The sequence below is a fragment of the Candoia aspera genome, chromosome 11, assembly GCF_035149785.1.
Source record: "Candoia aspera isolate rCanAsp1 chromosome 11, rCanAsp1.hap2, whole genome shotgun sequence".
Lineage (NCBI taxonomy): Eukaryota > Metazoa > Chordata > Lepidosauria > Squamata > Boidae > Candoia > Candoia aspera.
The window spans coordinates 4076362-4096302 of NC_086163.1; the positions used below are offsets into that span (position 1 = coordinate 4076362).

General features: G+C 48.1%; 1 protein-coding gene across 1 annotated transcript in view; it reads left to right on the forward strand.

The window, feature by feature from the left end:
- The first annotated feature begins 6763 nt into the window (after nt 1-6763).
- LOC134503824 (adhesion G-protein coupled receptor G1-like) overlaps nt 6764-19941 on the forward strand; it is a 46801-nt gene continuing 33623 nt past the window's right edge. The window contains exon 1 of the mRNA XM_063312734.1: nt 6764-6850. The gene's annotated coding sequence lies outside the window, so the exon portion shown is untranslated. The remainder of the gene's footprint in view (nt 6851-19941) is intronic.

Consider the following 19941-nt stretch of genomic DNA (forward strand, 5'->3'; position numbering starts at 1 on the left):
AATTAATGGAACTGGTGTAAATGTGGATCAAGCCTCAGGGCTGGCCAAACCAAGAGCTTATGAAAAGGAAGGTGGGCTGTATATAGCAGTGTTTTTCAACCTCAGTGACTTTAAGATGGGTGGACTTCAGCTCCCAGAATTCCCCAGCCAGCATGCTGGAATTCTGGGTGCTGAAGTCTTAAAGTTGCCGAGGTTGAAAAATACTGGTTGCAGATCAATCTAAAGAAAGACTTTTGTAAGAGGAATGGTAGCTGGCTGGCTTTGCAGCTCCCCTTTCAGTAGCCCAGGCATAGCAAGCAGGGGGAAACTGATAAGATTCTGTTAGTATCCCATTTCTCTCTCTAGTGCAAAGTGACAAGCTGCTTTCTTTCTTTCCTTCTTTCTCTTCTTTATGGAAGGGGGGTGCAGAAAGGTTTTTTTGTTTCATTTCGGTTTTTTGCCCAAGGCCCCAGAGCAGTTTGGGACAAGGCAGTGATTTTTGCTTCTTGTTCTCTGCCTTTCTGAATCCACCAAAACAAAGATGCTTGCCAATTGTTTTCAAATGCCATTGGAGGGTTTGTCCACACCGCCAGTGTTCCCCCCCATCCTCATCCCAACACTCAAAAACTGATCCACTGTGCCCTGTGGCGATTGGTACATTTGCCGATCTTGCAACACAAGGAACTGATTGTGTCCTGACCAGCTGACCTATCAAGGTATGCAAAAATCAGCAGCCAACCAGCATCCTCCCTTCCTCTCTGAATCCAAACTTTGTTTGTTTGTTCATTTATTTTCTATCCCGCCTTTATTATTTTTACAAATAAGGCGGAGAATTTAGCCATGATTTTAAAAAAGAAAAAAAAAAAGACTTTGTGGAGTTGGTGTTCGCAGAATCACCCCACCTTTCAAGCGGTGTCCACAGGGTGAGGGTCAAAAAAGTCAAGACGATGGCTGTGATTGGATGATCAGAGCCCCACACCTTTTTGACACATGTCAAGGCTTTGATCACCCATTTGCAGCCATGTCTTGACTTTTTTGACCTCCCCATGGATCCCCCTGCCCCTTTCCATTTCAAAAGGCTGGTAAGCACGTGCCACAGCTCCTTATCTCCATCAGGGAAGTGGGAGAACTAAGTGCCAGGAGCCGTGATGTGGCAAGGGCTCCCACTGATTGGAAACAACCAGCTTCAAGTGTTCCAGTGTCCCAACTGCAGAACGGCATTCACAGCTGTTCATCCTGCCCCTTGGTTAGCCAGAAATTAACTAGCTTTGCCGCCTAAGGACAGTGACAGTGTATACAGGTAGTCCTTGTTTAATGAACACAATTAAGACCGGAATTTCAGTTGCTAAGCAAAGTGGTCTTTAAGTGAATCCAACCCAATTTTATGACCTTTTTTGCAGTGGTCATTAAGCGAATCACCATGACCATTAAGCAAACCATGTGGTCGTTAAGCAAATCACGCAGTTCCCCATTGATTTTGCTTGCCAGAAGCCGGCCAGGAGGGTTGAAAATGGCAATCGCATGACCACGGGATGCTGCAACAGTCATAAATGAGAACTGGTTGCCAAGTGCTCCAATCGTGATCACATGACAGCAGGGACGCTGTGACGATCGTAAGTGTGAGCCCTGGTTGTAAGTTGTATTTTTCAGCACCGTTGTAAGTCTGAACCATCACTAAACGAATGGTCATTAAGTAAGGACTACCTGTAAAGGGGGGGACGCGGTGGCGCTGCGGGTTAAACCGCTGAGCTGTCGATCGGAAGGTCGGTGGTTCGAAACTGCGTGGCGGGGTGAGCTCCCGTTGCTAGTCCCAGCTCCTGCCAACCTAGCAGTTCGAAAACATGCAAATGTGAGTAGATCAATAGGTACTGCTTTGGCGGGAAGGTAACGGCGTTCCGAGTCGTCATGCTGGCCACATGACCCGGAAGTGTCTATGACAATGCCGGCTCCAAGGCTTAGAAACGGAGATGAGCACCGCCCCCTAGAGTCGGACACGACTGGACTTTACGTCGAGGGAAACCTTTACCTTTACCTTACCTGTAAAGGAGAGTGATGGTGCCTGTTCTTTTATTTGCCAAATGCCATCCTCATGACCATGATTGCAAAGCAAGTGAGAGCCTTACAACATTCTCGCAGGCATATTTACTTAGAAAGAAGTCAAGCTGCATTCAGTGAGATAGTCTTGGGAAGTATGAATTCAACTGAAGCCTAAAATATTTTTTCTGCCTCCCTCCTCTCTTCTAGTGATTTTGTTGATGGATTGGTTAACTGTGTTGGTGTTGACTCTTGGGATTCTATATCTATCTGTCATCAATCTATCTGTCAGCCCTTTGAGGCAGACTATGAAACCAAAGTTATGAATACTAAAACTACTCTTATAGGTTTACAGTAACAGAATCTTGCAAGTCTAAATGTTCCTTGTTTCTAGAATTCTGGGAGTTGGAGTCTTCAAGTTGCCACGGTTGAGAAACACTGATCTAAAGAAACAAAATCCATCCCACCGTAGGTTAGATAACAACACTACTCGGTTACTCGGTATTTTTCAAACATAAGATGCATATAATTGTACATCGCCCAGAGTCCATTTGGAATCAGGTGTGCCTAAACTGAATGAATGAAATAATAAAATAAATAAAATAAAATAAAATAAAATAAAATAAAATAAAATAAAATAAAATACTTGCAGGGCAGGAAAAGAATTTTAAGGAATATTGATCAAGACGGGGATTTTCGAGGGGAAGGAAAATGAAAGAGCATTGACTTCTGTCTTTGCTACAACCTCTTGTTTTGGCTTGGTGATGCTATTTTCCCAGTCATAGCTAGATAAATATTATCTTTATGTTTAGCCTCAGTTGCAAATTGTGATTTCATTACAAGAGGTGGAAGGAAGACAGGCACTGGGCAGAATAAATCAGCACATGTTGTTCCATTAGATTAGCCTTTCTCAACTTTTTGATTCCGGAGGAACCCTTGATATATTTTTCAGGCCTCGGGAAACCCCTGCACACTCAGGCTCAACTATAGGCCAGAAGTTACAAAATTATTATATTCGTTTCAGGTGCAGGCCTGTCTATATGCATTAACAGTGTCCTTAAACTAAAAATAAAAGAATGAAACTTGCCTCTTTAATGTGAAGTTGCCCAAATATGAAATATTTTTTTAAATAAATGGTGATCTCCCAGGGAACCCTTAGTGACCTCTTGCGGAACCCCGGTTGAGAAACCCTGCATTAGGTACTACAGGGACTAGAAACTTTTTTTTAAATGAAATCAGAAGCCTTATGGCTTAATGGTTTATCACAATTAAAGGGATTTACTGTATATCTAAAAAACTTTTCTGGAATGAGGGTCAAAAATTGATGGATAGTCCAGGATTAAATTTTATTTCATTTCTTCGATTTCTTTCTTTCTAAGTTTTCCATCCAGGAATTCAAGGCTGTTTAGATGAGAATCTCCCTTCATTTTTATTCCCACAACCACAACCCTGAGTTTCCAGGACTGTGAATGAACTTGAACCTGGATATCCTCAGTCCCAGGCCAACATCTTAACTGCTACCCCACACTGGCTTTCATTTAATTTGACTGAATTAAGAGTTAATACACTTATGAGTTTTCTTCAGTCGTGTATTTAATCTCTCCCCTGCTCCTTATGTCCCATAAAAATTTGCTAGCAACTTTTTGAAGTCGCTGCAGGGCGTGCCGAACTATTTTAGAGTCTCCAGGTTATCTGTACTTAAAAAAAAAAAAAGATGCACAAAGCAGGGGGAAACATGGTAGGTTTATTAAATGAAGATGACATCACTTGATGCACTTACGCCATTTTGTTTTGGGGGATGAACAAACATATAATAGACGTCTCAGCACCTGTGATGCCATGCAAGGGAAATCTCACTGCAAACCTCCAAAAACGGTTAGAGGCAGGGGCTGCGTGGTTCCTGAAAAGACGGGGATCTGCAGGTATGCTGAGGAAGCCTGTAAACAGATCCAGCCCAGATGTCACTGTGGCAATGCAAGCAGCTGTGTACCAGGTGTGGAGCCAGTTTGCCAAGGGCCACCACATTTTCATACAAGCAGGGTGGGGAACGGAGGCCAACAGGGATTTTCCATTTTTTTTTTCTGGGCTTGAGGAATGTTTCCAGGGTGCACTTCCAACGTTACAATAATAAGCCTCTTCTGGATTCACTCTACAGTTTTCATGTGTTTTTCATGTAAAAACGGCAAGAAGCCAATTTTAGCAATGGCAGCTCGATACCAACTGTTCGGTTTGAAAGAGGTCTGCCAGAAAGTGGGTTCAGGGGTTGATGTGCAATTTGCCCCCTTCTGTGATTTCTTTGTCCTTCTTAATCCTTCGCTTGGTTTTCGTCACTTGATTCCCAGCCCCCCACCCCCATTGTAATTTGGCTTAATCTGGAAGAGCCCTGAATGGTCTTGTCCTGTAACTGAGTCACGAGCTTATTTCTTCGTTCTTCCTCCCATTCCATCTCGTGCATTTTTCAAACTGTGTTTAGCAGTTGGCCGGCGAAAATCTGGAAAATGCTATGCAGCGTTGGCACAATCATTTGGCAGAAGGCGGTGTCTGCCTTGGGGAAAGATTCTGGGGCTGTGACATTAAACCCCACAAACACTCTTCTGTGCAGTTTCTCAACCTTGGCAGCTTGAAGATGGGTGGACTTCAACTCCCAGAATTCCCCAGCCAGCCTTGCTGGCTGGGGAATTCTGGGAGTTGAAGTCCACCCATCTTCAAGCTGCCAAGGTTGGGAAACACTGTTTTAGAGGACACAGCTGATTGTGTTGTGCTGTGTCATGGAGCCTGTTCTGGACTAGACATGTATCCTTCCTGGGTGTGATGTCACTGCCACTTTTAAATGCTGGTCCATACAGGGAAAACGGGGGTGGGGGGGTCAGGGGGCATCCTCTTGGCTGTCATCTCACTGGCAGAGTATCATAGGCTACCCCAGGGCCTTGTCACCCATTGGTACAGTGATCATACATCCTTTATTATAAAGGACAGTCCTTTATTTCAGAAAGCTGTCCTTTAGAGTTATTTATTTTTCAAAAACTCCCTTTTGTCCTTTAGATTTATTTATTTTGTCTTTATTTATTTACTTATTTCCCAAAAACCCGCTTTTGCCCTTTGTTTTGGTCATTTAACTTTTACCTTACAGAAGGTTCCACTTAATGCACAGCCTTTCACATGCATGTGAAAAATAGGGAAACTGAACTGTCTTTTTAAAATACATTTGCATCGACTGTTTGATTTTAGGTATTTTTTATTAGAATATGCATTTTGTAGTGTTTTTCTTGGTTTTGCTCCTGAATTTTCCTTTGTAAAGCAAAGCTATAAACATAAATAATTAATTTTTTTGTCCTGATGAACATTTTTCAGATTTTCCCTTTTCAGGATTGTCCTTTATTTTTCTCAAGAAAATATGGTCGCTGTACCCATACGGCACAAAAGAGAGTGGAGCAAGGACAACTGGCAACTCGGATGCAGCTCACCCAGATAAGTTGGTGTGTCAGCAAAACACCGAGTGAGCTGACAAAACAGCGAGAGTTAACTAAAGTTGGCAGAGGTTGGGTGGAATAATTGGCAGGTTGTGGTTTGATAATTAACCATCCTGTGTTCTATTTTCACTCTCCTGATTCACACAGCTTTCCTTGGCATACATGATGGAAAAATGGGCACACAAATTTATTTATTTTATTTTAAATTTTAAATTTATTTATTTTATTTCTATCCCGCCATTATTATTTTTATAAATAACTCAAGGTGGCAAACATACCTAATACTCCTTCCTCCTCCTATTTTCCCCACAACAGCAACCCTGTGAGGTGAGTTGGGCTGAGAGAGAGTAGCTGGCCCAAGGTCACCCAGCTGGCTTTTGTGCCTAAGGCAGGACTAGAACTCTCCTACCACACCTGATTGGCTCTTGGGCTGAGAGAGAGGGACTGGCCCAAGGTCACCCAGTTGGCTGTGCCTAAGGTGGGACTAGAACTCCCAGTCCCCTGGTTTCTAGCCCAGCACCTTAACCACTAGACCAAACTGGCTCAAATGATCGGGATTTCTTCTTTCAACCTCCCCCAACGGTGTGCCTTCTAGATGTATCCGCCAGGGGGCGGGGGCGAGGAGGGTTGCAGCCCACAACACATCTGGAGGACACAGCTGGGGAGGGGGTGGTTCGACTCCGTGGCACAACCTTTTTGCGTCTTCCTTTGCCTTTCCCGCAGAGCAGGTGATTTGGCCCGGTGGAGCCCAATTCGGGCTCATCCGTTCTGGGGACGAAATGCCTTGGCGATGCTCAAGCCAAGAAACGGGGGTTCAGGAAGACCACCCTTCCTCACAGGATGCCTTCTGTCCTCCGAGAGAAGGGCACTCTGCACATGACCAGAGGCCCATGCACCCCCACCTGGCTTTGGGGAGAACGTGGTCACCCCGCGCTCTGTCCTGAAATCTCTTCGTCGGGCTGCGGGGTTCGCACCGCGGCTCCTCCCGGGCAGAGGAAGGACTCGCGGCCGTCCGGAGCCGCCGCACCCTAACGCTACCCGACCCGGGCGCTCTGCACACGCTCGGGAGCAGCGTCGCCCCTTCGTCTGGCGCAACCAGCGCGCCCAATACAGTAAGCAGCGGGGCAGGAGCCCCCGCCTGGCGCAGGGAAAAAGCAAAATGAAGAAGGGGGGGGGAAGCAACCGCCCGCCCCCGCCCCCGGCTCCGCCCCCGCTTCGCCTCGCCTCGCCTCGCCTCGCCCAACCGGGCGGGCGAGAAACGGGGAGCGCCGCCGCCCGAGCAGAGCCGAGCGCCAGCCGGGGAGGAGGCGACGCGCGTTTGGCCGGAGCGGACCCTCCCTGCGCACGGGGAGCTTCTCCGGCCGCAGGTAAGGGGCGCTCCCTCCGCTCCGGGTGCCCCCGCGTCGGAATGGGGAGGGGGCTCCGGAGCCGAGGCGGGACGGTCGTGGAGACCCCCGGGCGGGGGGGGACCTACGGGACCCGAGCCGCTTCCTCCCCTGGCGCAGGGGCCGGATTGCGCGCCCCGCGGATGCGCTCCCCGCCGCCCTCCAGCCCCGCTCCGGCGGCGGCGGACTGCCAGCCCCCCGGTCGCCCCAGCCTGGCGATGGGCGATGGGCGATGGGCGCGGGCGGCGGCAGCTCAGACTCCCGGCAGGTGCCTGCAAGAGCGCCGCCGCCTCGGGGCTCCTCCCGGGCTTTGCCTGGTGCCGCTGACCTCGCCGTCCTCGCCCGCCGGCTCGGACCGGGCTGCCCGTTCAACCGGTGAAGGCGGGGCGAATACTAGGCAGACCCGAGCCCCACCTTCGCGGGGGGCTGGTCGGAAAAGGAAAAAAGAAACAACTCGCTGTTCCAATCGGGATGCTTGTAGGGACGATCTTTGCGTTGGGTTTCTGTTGTTGTCGTTCAGAAATGCTCTCGATTTGCGTGGGGGTGAAAGTCTACTCCTGGGGTTTTGCAACAGTAGCAGGATCCCCCTCCCGCCTCCCCGCCCCCCCCCCCCGCCTTCCACAGTTTCCTCTGCCCAGATTTGAAAAGTTCATAAGCGCTGGCAAGGACTAGAATTCCCACTTGGCTCATTTTGCAGCTGAGGTCTGCCAAAATTTTACTGTCTTCTGGAATCGGCTAACCAGCTTTTTGCCCTTTTATGTCGCTCGGGGAAGAAGGTGGTGAAGGTTCTGAGATACTTATGGGGGATGCTCCTCACCTGATTTCCTCCAGATGTGCTGGAACTACAATTCCCACAATTCCACACTGCCTGGGAATTCTGGGAGATCCTTGTCAGCACACGTGGAATTTAGCAAAGGCTGTCCTTGGAGCATCTGGAGAAAAACCATTTTCTCCCGTTCTCTAATGTGTCTCATCTGCAGCATTAAATGCAGGTTGTATGTACCAGCTTGGCTCAACAGTGGCATTTATGGCTTGTGACACCTGGCCATCTTAAATGAATTTTTGAGATCCAGAAATTCATACCTATCTCCCCATTTTGCAGACATACATTAGTTTTAAATTGACAGTCACATTCAGGTCACTATCTGCATTCCTTTGAGTATCTAGAAGATTTCAGGCATTTATATCATTTGGGACTTTCAGCTTTCACGGTCACACACACATGAATGCTACCACAGAAGAAAATATTAAAATCCAAATTAGATGTGGTGATATCTGACCTTGACTGAGAATTAGTTACTGCTAATTTTGTAAGTGGAGTGGGGAAGTAATTAAATGATAGTATAGGTGGGTAAGGAGAGGATTTACTTTATCTCCCATCCCAGTTTTCTGTTTATTTTCCTAGTGAAGCATCATAACATAACAGATGATGCTTGCTGGGAGAAATCATTTGGGGCAAAAAGGTGTTTTTGCAGCTTCTCCTGTCCTTTTTATTGGGACCAGTCACAACCAAATTGAATTCCTCTACTCTTAGAAGTTTGTGTAAAAGCTGTTTTATGGAAGTGTGGGCAGCAGACCACTGAAGGTTCGTGGAGATTACGTTGCATGTGAAATATGGGCCACAATGATGACAAACATTATCATATTTGTCAAACGTTTGTCAAATTTCAAAAGACTTCCAATGACAACATATTTTGTCAAACATTCGTGAAATTATGACAAACCGGCCTTCCAGCCAACTCCCCTCTTGAATGCAAATCTCTGAGCCACCCAGAGTCGTCATGAATCCAGCGGCATACGAGTTTAATAAATTATTATTATTATTAAATTACTATTAAGTCTTTAAGTTGACGAAATGATGTGATCAAGCCACAAGCAGGCACAGGGGAAAATAAACTGGGTGTGGGACCACTGAGGTGAGTGAAAACTGAGTGTGTTCAGTGGTTACAGACATAACAGGCACAGCTGGCTAGGACCCAGAATCTTATGCTGATGAAACAGCTCTAGAACCTCAACTGCAATTTTAGGCAGGACGTTTTAAAAGGTCTGTTTGGCTGGTTTGAAGCTCTGAGAATTTTGGCCCAAGACTGTGATGATCCCAGCTGGAGGTCTCTGAGTTGGAAGAGGCCAGTCCAGCAAGAGGGAAGCTGATCTGGGATGTCAGCAGTGGAAATCGAATGAGGATAACTGAAGAGATTTGGGGCTGTTTTGATAAGTGACCACCTCCTTTGGTGCCCCCTCTTTGGGTTCACAGCCAAGGTCCTCAGCCTGGATTTGTCGTTTATCAATATTCATATTCTGCCTCCAATGTTATTCTGAAGTGGCCTTCAAGGGAGTGACCCCAGAATTCCAGTGGTGCTCCTGATCAGGCCTGCTTGCCAAGGATTGTGCTCATTGCCAGGCAGGAACCAAGAGAGGGCAGAGGTGAGCAAACAGCTGGTTTGCACAGCAGGCGAGAAAGTGAACGGCCCAAAGCTGTTGCACGTCTTTCACGCTGGAGAGGAAGGGGTTAAGCAGCCCTCCATCTGTGTGACTGCTTGGCTTGAGCTCAGCCACTTTTTCATTCAAAACACACACACAGAGCTTAAAAGACTCTTCGGAGAATCAGGAGTGTGTGATCTCTACTGGTTGAGCAAGCTGGCAGAGCTGAGAAATTCTGCTTTCCCCCCCTACCAGATAGATCTAGTTCATTTGGTCAGTGTTTCTCAACCTTGGCAACTTTAAGATGGGTGGACTTCAACTCCCAGAATTCTGGGAGTTGAAGTCCACCCATCTTAAAGCTGCCAAGGTTGAGAAACACTGATTTAGATGAAAAACAGTTTGCTTTAGAAACATCTTTTGAAGGAGAAGGAGTTTTTGGAGTACTTCCCAGGGCTGAAGTATTGCACTTAATAATAATAATAATAATAATAATAATAATAATAATAATAATAATAATAATAATAATAATAATGTGAAGGAGGGATAGTCTTTCCTTCTCTGCAGCCTCCTTGGCTTCCCATCCCTCTGTTCAGTCCCCAGCAAAGAGGGCAGAGGGGGCTTCCTTCTGGAGTGGCTTTTTCAGTCCTTATGTGACAGTTATGGGGGAGTCCTGTGGTCCTTGCAAAACTGCAGGAGAATTTCTTGTTTGCCCTCTTGGAAAAAGTCAAAGAAATTGTCCAGACAATTTCTCTGGAAATTCTTCCTTCAGGTGGCCCCTAGGCACGCTGACAAACCACTGGAGTCCAACTGAACTCAGTTTAATTTGTGGTAGAGGGACCGATATCGGCAGAAGATGCTGAAATACAGAACGTAGGAAGATGCTTGCTAGAGCAGACTAAAAGCCTGTCTAGTCCCAGTGCCTTTGGGAAGACCACTTCTTGTGCAGTTGTTCTCCAATGGCTGGCACGCACATGTATTTGTGTGTGTGTGTGTGTGTGTGTGTCAAAAAGTGAAGGTGGCATCCAAGTGTGACCAAAACCCTGGAAACTGGTGCCAGAAAGTAGAATCCTTTTGAACCTAGAAACAGCAGAGAGTTGGCCTATCCAGCTGCAGTTGGTAGCTTTGGGGAAAACAAAAGGAGCTGGACCGCAGCCAAAAAGAAAGTCCAACCTGCATATTAAGCTGATTAATCTGTATTAATTAAGTCAATGGAAGGTTCACAAGTGATGGGCAGGCAGGAATGGTCAATGGCCAGAGGCTGCTCTTAACAGTTTGGGAGGACTGAGGCTGCAGGGGACAGAGTAATGATGAGTGGGGCAATGGAGGGTGGACCTATGCAATGTACAGGGGCGATGTTGAAATTTGGGAACTTTTTAATGGTCTGTTGAAAGTTTGCATTCCCACCTACCTCCTTTTAAACCATGCTAAGTTTCACGTGAGGGCTTACGCCACTGTTTTGGTGTGTTTCCTGACTTGAAACGGTGGGACGCCGGATTTCTACAGAAATTCTACAGGTTCTGCAGAAGAAAGAGGCGCTGGGTTGCCAAACCCTGCCAAGCAAGATCATGAACCATTCAGAAGTGTGGGTGTGTTTAACACGTTGGAGGTCTAAACCGTATCTGCCCTAAAGTGCAGCCTTAGAGGGAATGTGGGGGTTTGCAGACCTGTGAAGCTGTTCCTAGAAGAGTCTGTGATGTTGCCTTTTGAGGGATTGCTCTCCTCCAGCTTTTCCTGAAGAGGAGATGGGTGGGAGGGAAGGACACCTTCTGTCCCCCACTGGCGTGCTTTAGCCCAGTCAGGTTTTTCATTCAAAACACAGACAGAGCACTTAAAAGACTTTGAAGAATCAGGAGTGTGTGATCTCTACTGGTTGAGCAAGCTGGCCGAGCTGAGAAATTCTGCTTTTCCCCCTACCAGATCTAGTTCATTTGGTCAGTGTTTCTCAGTCGTGGCAACCTGAAAGGTGAGCAGGAAGGGGGATAGACGAATCTGGCCCCCGGCCAGCATCTCTAGGCTTCCTCTTCCGTTGCCATCCTCGGCCTGCAGCGTGTGTTGCCGGCTGGAGAGCCTTGCCTGGTTTGAACAGCTGAAAGTGGTCAAGGAAGTGCCACCTGCTTCGCCTGGCTGAAACTACGACATGAGATCATCCCTGCTCCCACGCGGCGCTGCAAAGAAAGCTCCTGAACTTCTGGTTTAGCAAGTGAACTTTGCTTCAGGGACAGGCTCCTTCTCCCAAAAAATCAAGAATCTGGGAGCACCTTTTCCGATGGAGCAGTTTCATTGCAGGGCAAAAGCAAAAGCTTTTTTGTTCGTTGGAAAAGGTGCTCCCAGCTTCCTGATGACGAATATGGCTTCCCTTGTACGAGGTCTCCTTGTTCCAGGGAATCGCAGGATGCTTAACAGACAGCAGAGACCGGTTACCTCTCGCTCTCCTGCCGCCTTGCCAAGGACATAAAGATGATCCGATTTTATTTTAAAGAGAAATCGTCCTGCTCTTTCTCAGACGCAAAGGGCACCAGCCCGTCTGGGCTGGGCTCCGAGTTCTGCTTTGTGCTTTTCCTCTGCACTTTCAGCCCCTTGGTGGAGTTTTACTGCCCCTCTTCTGGAGGAAAGTGTGATTTACTTCTCCCTTAGCCAGTCTTGGAAGCTGGCTCGCCCGATCCGTGAGCAGGAGTGGCCTGTGAGTCAGCCTGCTGCAAGCTTCGGGGCGTCCAGAAACTCTGAAATGCTTTTGAAGAGCAATATGACCAAGCAGGTTGCTCACTAGGACTTCTTCCTCCCTTGAATTATTTTTATTTTTATTTTATTATTTTAAATTTTTCCCTCCTTTATTATTTTTATAAATAACTCAAGTTTGTTTGCTGCCTTGAGTTATTTATAAAAATAATAAAGGTGGGAAAAATTAAAAAATTAAAAAGTACCCCTCCTCCTATTTTTCACACAACAACAACCCTGTGAGGTGAGCTAGGCTGAGAGAGTGTGACTGGCCCAAGGTCACCCGGCTGGTTTTCCTAACTGTGGATTTCTGACTTTGCCATGTTTCCAATAACATGCCCACATTGTCTCATTGCCACCGATCCCTCTCTTCTCATTTCATAGAATGATAGAATCCTAGTGCTGGAAGGGACTTTGGAGGTCTTCTAGTCCAACCCCTGCCCAAGGCGGGAGTCCTCATACCATCCTGGACAAATGGTTGTCCAATCTTTTCTTGAAAACCTCCAGCGATGGAGCACCCACCACTCTGGGAGGCCAGCTGTTCCACCGCTTAATAGTTCTCACTGCCAGGAAATTCCTCCTTGTTTCCAGAGCGGACCTCCCTCTGACGAGCTTCCACCCGTTGCTCTTGTCCTGCCCTCGGGTGCCGTGGAGAATAAACCGGCACCCTCTTCCCTGTGGCTGCCCTTCCAGTATGGGAAGACTGCTCTCGTGTCTCCCCTCCGACTTCTCTTCGTTAAGCTAAACATTCCCGGTTCCTTTAGCCGTCCTTCATAGGATGTAGCCTCCAGGCCCCCCATCATCTTTGCTGCTCTTCTCTGCACTCTTTCTAGGGCCTCAGCATCTTTCTTGCTTTGTGGTGACCAGAACTGGATGCAGTATTCCAAGTGTGGCCTCACCAGTGCGGGATAGAGCGGTACCATCCCCGTGATCTTGATAGGATCCTTCTGTTGATGCAGCCCAAGACTGCGTCGGCTGTTTTGGCAGCTGCGGCACCCTGCAGGCTCATACTTAGGAGGTGGTCTGCCAGGACACCCAGATCCTCTCATGGGCACTGCCCATCTTGTACCTGTGCATCTGGTTTTTCCTGCCTAAGTGCAGGACCTCACATTTCTCACCACTGAACTTCATCTTGCTGGATAGGGCCCAATGCTCAAGTTGGTGGACAATTATACTACATGGGGTTCCCCCCCCCCCCGAATGCAAGTGGTTTGCCGCCTTTGAGTTTTAAGCCAAAGTGGAAGGAAGGGGGAAAAAATAGGCCAGAGATGGCATTGAAGAAGGGGGCTGATAATGAAGAGACCAAGGGGGGGGGGGCGGAGGGCAAAAGAAAAAAGAAAAAGGGAAAGGTGGAAGGATTTCCTCAGTAGCTTCTGTGCCGTGAGTGGGATTGGCTTGCTGGCCTTGGCAGCTGAAAGCGCTGCTTTGTCTCCCTGGGAGGTAGGCAGGGGAGAGATTAGTCAGCCCCAAACAAAGAATTAATTCACTGCAGTCTGATGAGAATGCCCAGGAAGGAAGTCACAAAGGTTGCTTAAGCTGAAAAGACATTGCCATTCCCAAGGAGTTGCGTGTCTGGGTCTGAAGGGGGAGGGGGTGTTGGCAAGAAATGCCACCCTGAGCACAGGAGAGCAGCCTTCTTTCCCTCCCTCACCAGCCCCCCTCTGGGACTGCGGCTTGGAAAATTCGCAGCCACCCACTGCTGGGTGGCAAGTTGCGGTTGCTGCAGCCACTCAGCATCAACAAGGTACTCTGGGAGGGTTGGGAATAGAACGTCCTGCTGAATCAAGGGACCCGTCTTCTGAAGAGGCTTCCGGCTGGATCCTTTTGCAGAGCGTAAGGAAGGTGGCCTTGGTGGAGGTACGGAAGCTGCGTTGCCAAGTGGTAAAGCATGTTTTAAGTCCACAACAGGCAGATATTCAGAAGCGGCTCAGACAGACACCTCCCTAATTCACTGAACTCGGAGGAGGAGGAGGAGGAGGTACAACATAGTTGGACTTGCAAGATTGATGTCAGCCCCACTAGGCCATGGAATCAACTCCACAGGAAAGCTAAAACTATTTTAATTGAGATGGGCTATAATAATAGCCCATCTATTATAAATGGACTATATTTATAATATATTATAGATATAAATATAAATACATATTATAATATATTACAAATCATAAATGGATATATATATATATATATATAAATATAAATATATAATAAATGGACTATAATAATAATTATAGTAGCCTCGTGTGGCGCAGAGTGGTAGGCAGCAGTATTGCAACCGAAACTCCCCACGACCCAAGTTTGATCCCGGCGGAAGCTGGATTCTCTCTTGGTTAGCTGGCCCAGGCCGACTCAGCCTTCCGTCCTTCCGAGGTCGGTGAAAGGAGCACCCAGCTTGCTGGGGAAGGTGACGGCTGGGGAAGGCAGTGGCAAACCACCCCGCTCTATAGTCTGCCAAGAAAACGTCGCGAAAGCGGCATCCCCCCAAAGGGTCAGACATGACTTGGTGCTTGCACAGGGACCTTTTGCCTTTCATAATAATAGGACCTTGCGAGTCTGATTGTGCTGCACCTCCTCCTCCTCCTTATACCTATGTGCATTAGGGAGGTGTCTGAGTCACTTCTGAATGTCACCTCGTTTTTCTGGACTTAAAAAATGTTTCAGCCCCTTTTGCCTAGGTAACAGTTCTTGCATATCTCCGTCAAGATCATCTTCCTTTCTCTCCACAACTTTGCCTCTGCTACCTGTCTCCCGCCACCCAAAGCTTTTGCTTGGCATCTAATATGACTTGCATCGTGCCTTTGGTTCCAAGATGGGATAATTATTTACTTGCAGGATGTGGCTGGGTCTCTGTGTTCTGACCTTTCCTTCCTTCCTTTCTCTCCAGCTACTTATGACTCACAGAAACGGGGGAGAAGAAGAGGCTTCTTAAGCAGGTAGTTGTTCTACTTTTGGAAGTCAACCTTTGGCAAAATAGAACTGAAGTCTGTCTTCAATTTCGTTTTAGAGGTGAATGAAACCCATGTGCTTCTGCTGTTTCGGCGCTGGGTACGGCTGGGCCAGGCTAGAATGAGAGCAGATGCTTCAGGTTGAAATCTCTGCCTTTCCCAACCCAGTGCTGATGACTGGGAAGGATGCAGTGGTTCTCCAGTGGGGGTGGGGGACTTGGGGGGTGGGGACCTAGTCTGGGGCAAACTGTGATGTAACCAACAGAGGCAAAACACTACAACTTCAGTATACTTCTGTGGAGAGCCAGATTCCGGGGTCAATATTATCCCTGCTTTTATGGATGCAAATAACCTGTGCTCCAATGACCACGATGGGCATCGTAAAAATTAAGAATTGGATTCTCAAAGGGCTTCATGGGTCACGAGGCCATTCATGCATTCCTGAATGCTTATCTAGGAGTAAACATGTTAGCCCTCAAGGGGAGGATAAGGGAAGAAATTAGGGTGAGAAGATGCATTTTTTAATATAGGTTAAAAAAAATTCCAAAGGTCATTAACTCTAGCACGTTGCAGTTTCGGAGGGCTGATATAAAAAGGTTCCACATGAGCTGTGATTGTGCCCCTGTGGACAAGGGGCTGTTGAAATTACAGCTCATGTCCTGCTATCCTGTACCTTCTATAAGGACTCATGGACCCATTTTATAACTCCCTTATTGATAAAATACCCGGGAAATTCTGATCTATTTTTATGTACAGTTGTTGCTATCTGATCAGTATGATTCAGTTTCTTTGAACATGGCTACATTTTGTTATACTGTCTATAAAATTAGGCAGACTTTGATTGCCCACGGATAATCCCACTGTTAATACTATTATGTTTTGTTTCCTTTTATTTTAATGCATTTTTATCTGTATTTGTATAAATTTGTATTTTATTTGTAATTCTGGTCTGTGACCGTAATAAAATATTGATTGATTTTATATAGATATCAAAGGTCTTCCGTAGAATCTGGAGAACCATCAGCTGTGATGGGGCTACCCAGTTCCTTGTTGCTCTTGCTGCAAAGAATTAATACAGCTACCGCTTAGGAAACCCAGGCTTGTGTTAATGTGCGTTAGGATCTGATGCTTTCAGAGTCAGGAGCCTTCACTTTTTAGCCTCCTTGTGAGCTTAGACTTGCAACAGCATGCCCCTTGTCCAGTTGCTCATAGCAAATATCTGTGGCAGAGGAGAGGGTGCTTGGCACAGAGCTCTTTCGCTGGCCAGGGAAGCAGAGCAATGCCTGGGTGTTTCTGCGCCTGCCAGAGGTACCGAGCGCACTCTCCCGCGGGGAAGTTAAACACAGTGGCGTCCTTGTGTCTGCTGTTTCCGCAGTTTTTGTCTCTCTCATGACCAAGAGAGAAGCTGAGGCCAAAAGCACAGGGGGCGGGGGCGGGGCAGAGATGCCAAAGGGTAAGTTGGGTCAGACTTCAGCAAAGGAGACAATTTTCTGCAGGCCTGTTGAGGCAGGAGAAGTACCACCTGCTGGGCTGGTCTTCAAAAAGCAGCCAGATTTCACGCTTTGTTAAACCAGAATGGGGAAAGCGCGCCGAGTTCTGCCCACCAGAGGTTTGATGCTTAAGTGCTTGAAGAAGGCAATACTAGGGAATGTGTGTGTCCATACACAGAGTCTGGGTTTTCCTTTCCTGAAATCTGGATCCCTTCATCGTAGCAGGTCCAGTAGCTGCTCTGTGACAAGGTAAGAGTCCTGTTGGCCACTGTGCAGGACAAGTTTGATGGCGGTGGTTGAGCTGGCCCTGGCCTTGAAAGAAGAGAGCTAGCTTGGAGTAATGCACAAGTCTGCAAGCGCAGTTGTGAAGGTTCAGCCTGATTCTGTCACTAGGTCTGCACATCGCACTTAATGCAGTTCCTGAATTAATCCATTCTGTCAATTTACCCATACGTTGCAACAGAACAAAACAGCGTGGGCCGGGATTGCACAACATGCTACACCACATGTGAGGGTTGTGCAAAAGATGACTTCATGTTTGCAAAACGCAAGCGCATCTTCACATCTTCACAAGCGTTCCCCGGAAGCAGTTTCCCCCTTCTCTTTGGGTTTACTGGGATTTGCAGCCAAGCCAGGACAGAATGGATTACGTGTCACACTGACACTTGATCAGCCAGCACCTTCTGTCCCCTGCCACTCATAATATATACTTTTCATTCTTCGACATTTGCACTGACGGGCTGTGCTGGGCTCTTGCACCAGGCAGGCTGGGGCTCCAAATGTTACATATCTGGTGGCGATCCGGATCGTAACCGAATGATCTGAAGGGAGGGGCAACCTCTGAAAAGCAGCATTGCTGTGAACAACCGCCGGGGAACTGGGAAGCAGAGGAGAAGATATTTTGCAAAAAAGGTTGCACAGGGGAGGAGGCACGCCTCTCCTACCCCAAGCGTGTCCCGTGTCCATGCTCAGATCATCTTTTGCTTCTCTTCTGAGCCAGACGGTTCACCAGAGGCTGAGTCATTCCTGGCTAACAGATTCTCCTTTGGATTACACCTGCTTCAGAAGCTGTGTTTAAGACCCAGTTGTCCCCTTCCCAGCTGTCTGAAAGAGAGCAGCTGTCCGGTGGCAGGAGTTCTTGACCCCTGTAACCCCAGTCAGATCAGGAGCTTCTGAGAGAAGGGTGGCCTCAAGTCATTTTCCCACTGAGGGGCCGAACAGCTCCTGACCCCAAAGGAGGCAGGTGCCTTCCAAGGTTAATCTTGGATGCTGCTTTGCGGAGGGAAGACGGATGGCCAGCTTAAGCGGATGAAGCAGGAGGAGGTCCCCCTCCACGGTTCTTCTGCAGCAGAAATAATTTGGGAGGTGGAATGCTTGGCATGGAGCACGAGGTCTGGTGTGCAGCCCTGCGCCTTGTACTGTAGCTTTCCTTTGGGGTTGATCCTTGTCATGAGACTATGGATTCATGCTTGGCTGCAAAGTTCTGAAGAGCGTTTTTGGCCAACCTGTAGCTGAAACAGAAGGTGATGGAGAACTAAAAGTATGATGGACAGCCGAGCCTCTTTGCTCCTACCAAGTTTCCTCCATTTGAAGTTGCAGCTGGGAACCTTCCGTTTTAAAAACAGTTTTCTGCCGCAGCTGTACTTTGGGAGGATCTGTTTGGAGAGATCCTTGTCTGCTCTCCCTGGTAAGGCTGGCAATGGCAGAATGACAGTGATAGAAGGCTGGGGCGTTGGGCTACAAGCACTGCCCCTTTGAGGCAGGCATAGGATGTGGTGCCCATAGAAAAGGGGTGGGGCTTTTGCTGTGATGCTGCAGTGCTGCTTTTGCCAGCCTGCCCACCTCCTTGCTCTTCCCCTGTAGACACCAGTCACCATCAGAACAAATTAAGGAAATCTCAAGCATCCCAGGAATAAGGTAAAGGTCTTGTTAACAGGGAAGGGAAACTTCTGCGAAAAGTTTGGATAGCTGATGCAGGGCTGCAACTAGGGTCTGTGTCACCCAGGTCAAACATGGATTCCGCCCCCATTTTGGCGCCGCCCCAGCGCTCATTTTGGCGCCCCCCCAGCACGGTGCCTGGGGCACATGCCCTGGTTGCCCCCCCCCCCAGTTGCGGCCCTGAGCTGACGCTTGATTCTGAGTGACGGTTGAGTGGTCCAAATGGTCTGACTCAGATGAAAGCATTCTAGGAAAGGAAGCGGGTTTAGCTCGGTGCAAAATGTCTTGTCTTTTGAAGGATCTTGTGGTTTCCTTTCCTCAAGACATTTCCCTGAGCACCTGGGACAGGGAACAGGAGAGTTGGGGCTGTCACTGGCTCCCAAAGGTGGCTGCCAAATGTGTTTTTTAATGTGAAGGAAAGGGGAAATTCATAAATCCATGGATTACAAGCAGGCGCTTCATTTATTTTGTGAACGATGTCGAGCTTCAAACCTGATTAAATTTTACTGAAGTGTCCTGCTTTTGCTTGGCTCCAAATTGTTAGGGCATCCCCACTCATGATCAGCTTTCATCGATCTGGAGTCCTCTAAAAGAGCAGGATTACATCTCTCATAATCCCCAGCTGGTCTTTAGATGAATGTTTCTCAACCTTGGCCGCTTTAAGAGGGGTGGACTTCAACTCCCAGAGCTGGCTGGGGGATTCTGGGAGTTGAAGTCCACTCCTCTTAAAGTGGCCAAGGTTGAGAAGCAGGTCGTAATTGCTCTGTTGGAGTAACAAAGCTGGAGGCCTGACCCTGACAGAATACTTGAATCCTAATTCTGCGGGCACATCTTCTGTGTCCTGTTGGGGGTGGATGGGGATTATCGGCATGGCAGTCAAATACACACGTTTCGGGAAGGGCGTCCACTAAAGGGTTTAAGGGAGAGGCAGTTTGGCTGGAAGAGAAAACGCTGAGTGATGGCTTGTCATGTGGGCTGCCGGGATTTCGTGACTCACCTTGAATTGTTGCTTCCGTCACCTTTTGGTGGCGTCCAGCGCCTACTGTCCAGCGCCTGTGATGTCATTCATCTTTCCCAGGTAGTTGTCTGGCTGATAAAAGTGGAACAGGAGCAGAGGAGGCAGGAAGTGCGCGGGGAGGAAGAGCTCCATTTGCACAAACGTTCCCCGCCCCTCTCCTGGGGACACCCGGTGTCCTGCCTCTCCATCTGACTAAGCGGGGACTTTTTACGTCCTATTGTTCTCGCAGCGGCCAGGCCGAATGACGGATCTTGTGCTGCTGGAAAGAGTGTTCTAACTATACCCCAAGGAGGCCTGCTTGGAACAGCCTGGGCTGGAGATAAAGCTCTTTGTTCCGCCACAAAGAAGGAGAAACCTCCATTCTGGGACACGGGGCCGTCGGAAATCAGTGATCTGGGCCCTGCAGCCTCTGTGAAGAGGAAGGTCCACCCAGCCTGACCGTCTGAGATAAGGCGGCTCCTCGCGCCAAGCTCTGCGCGTCCATGCGCCGCGGCTGCACTGAGGGTGGTGGGAGGCTCATTGGCTTAGAGAGTTGCTCAGTTTTGA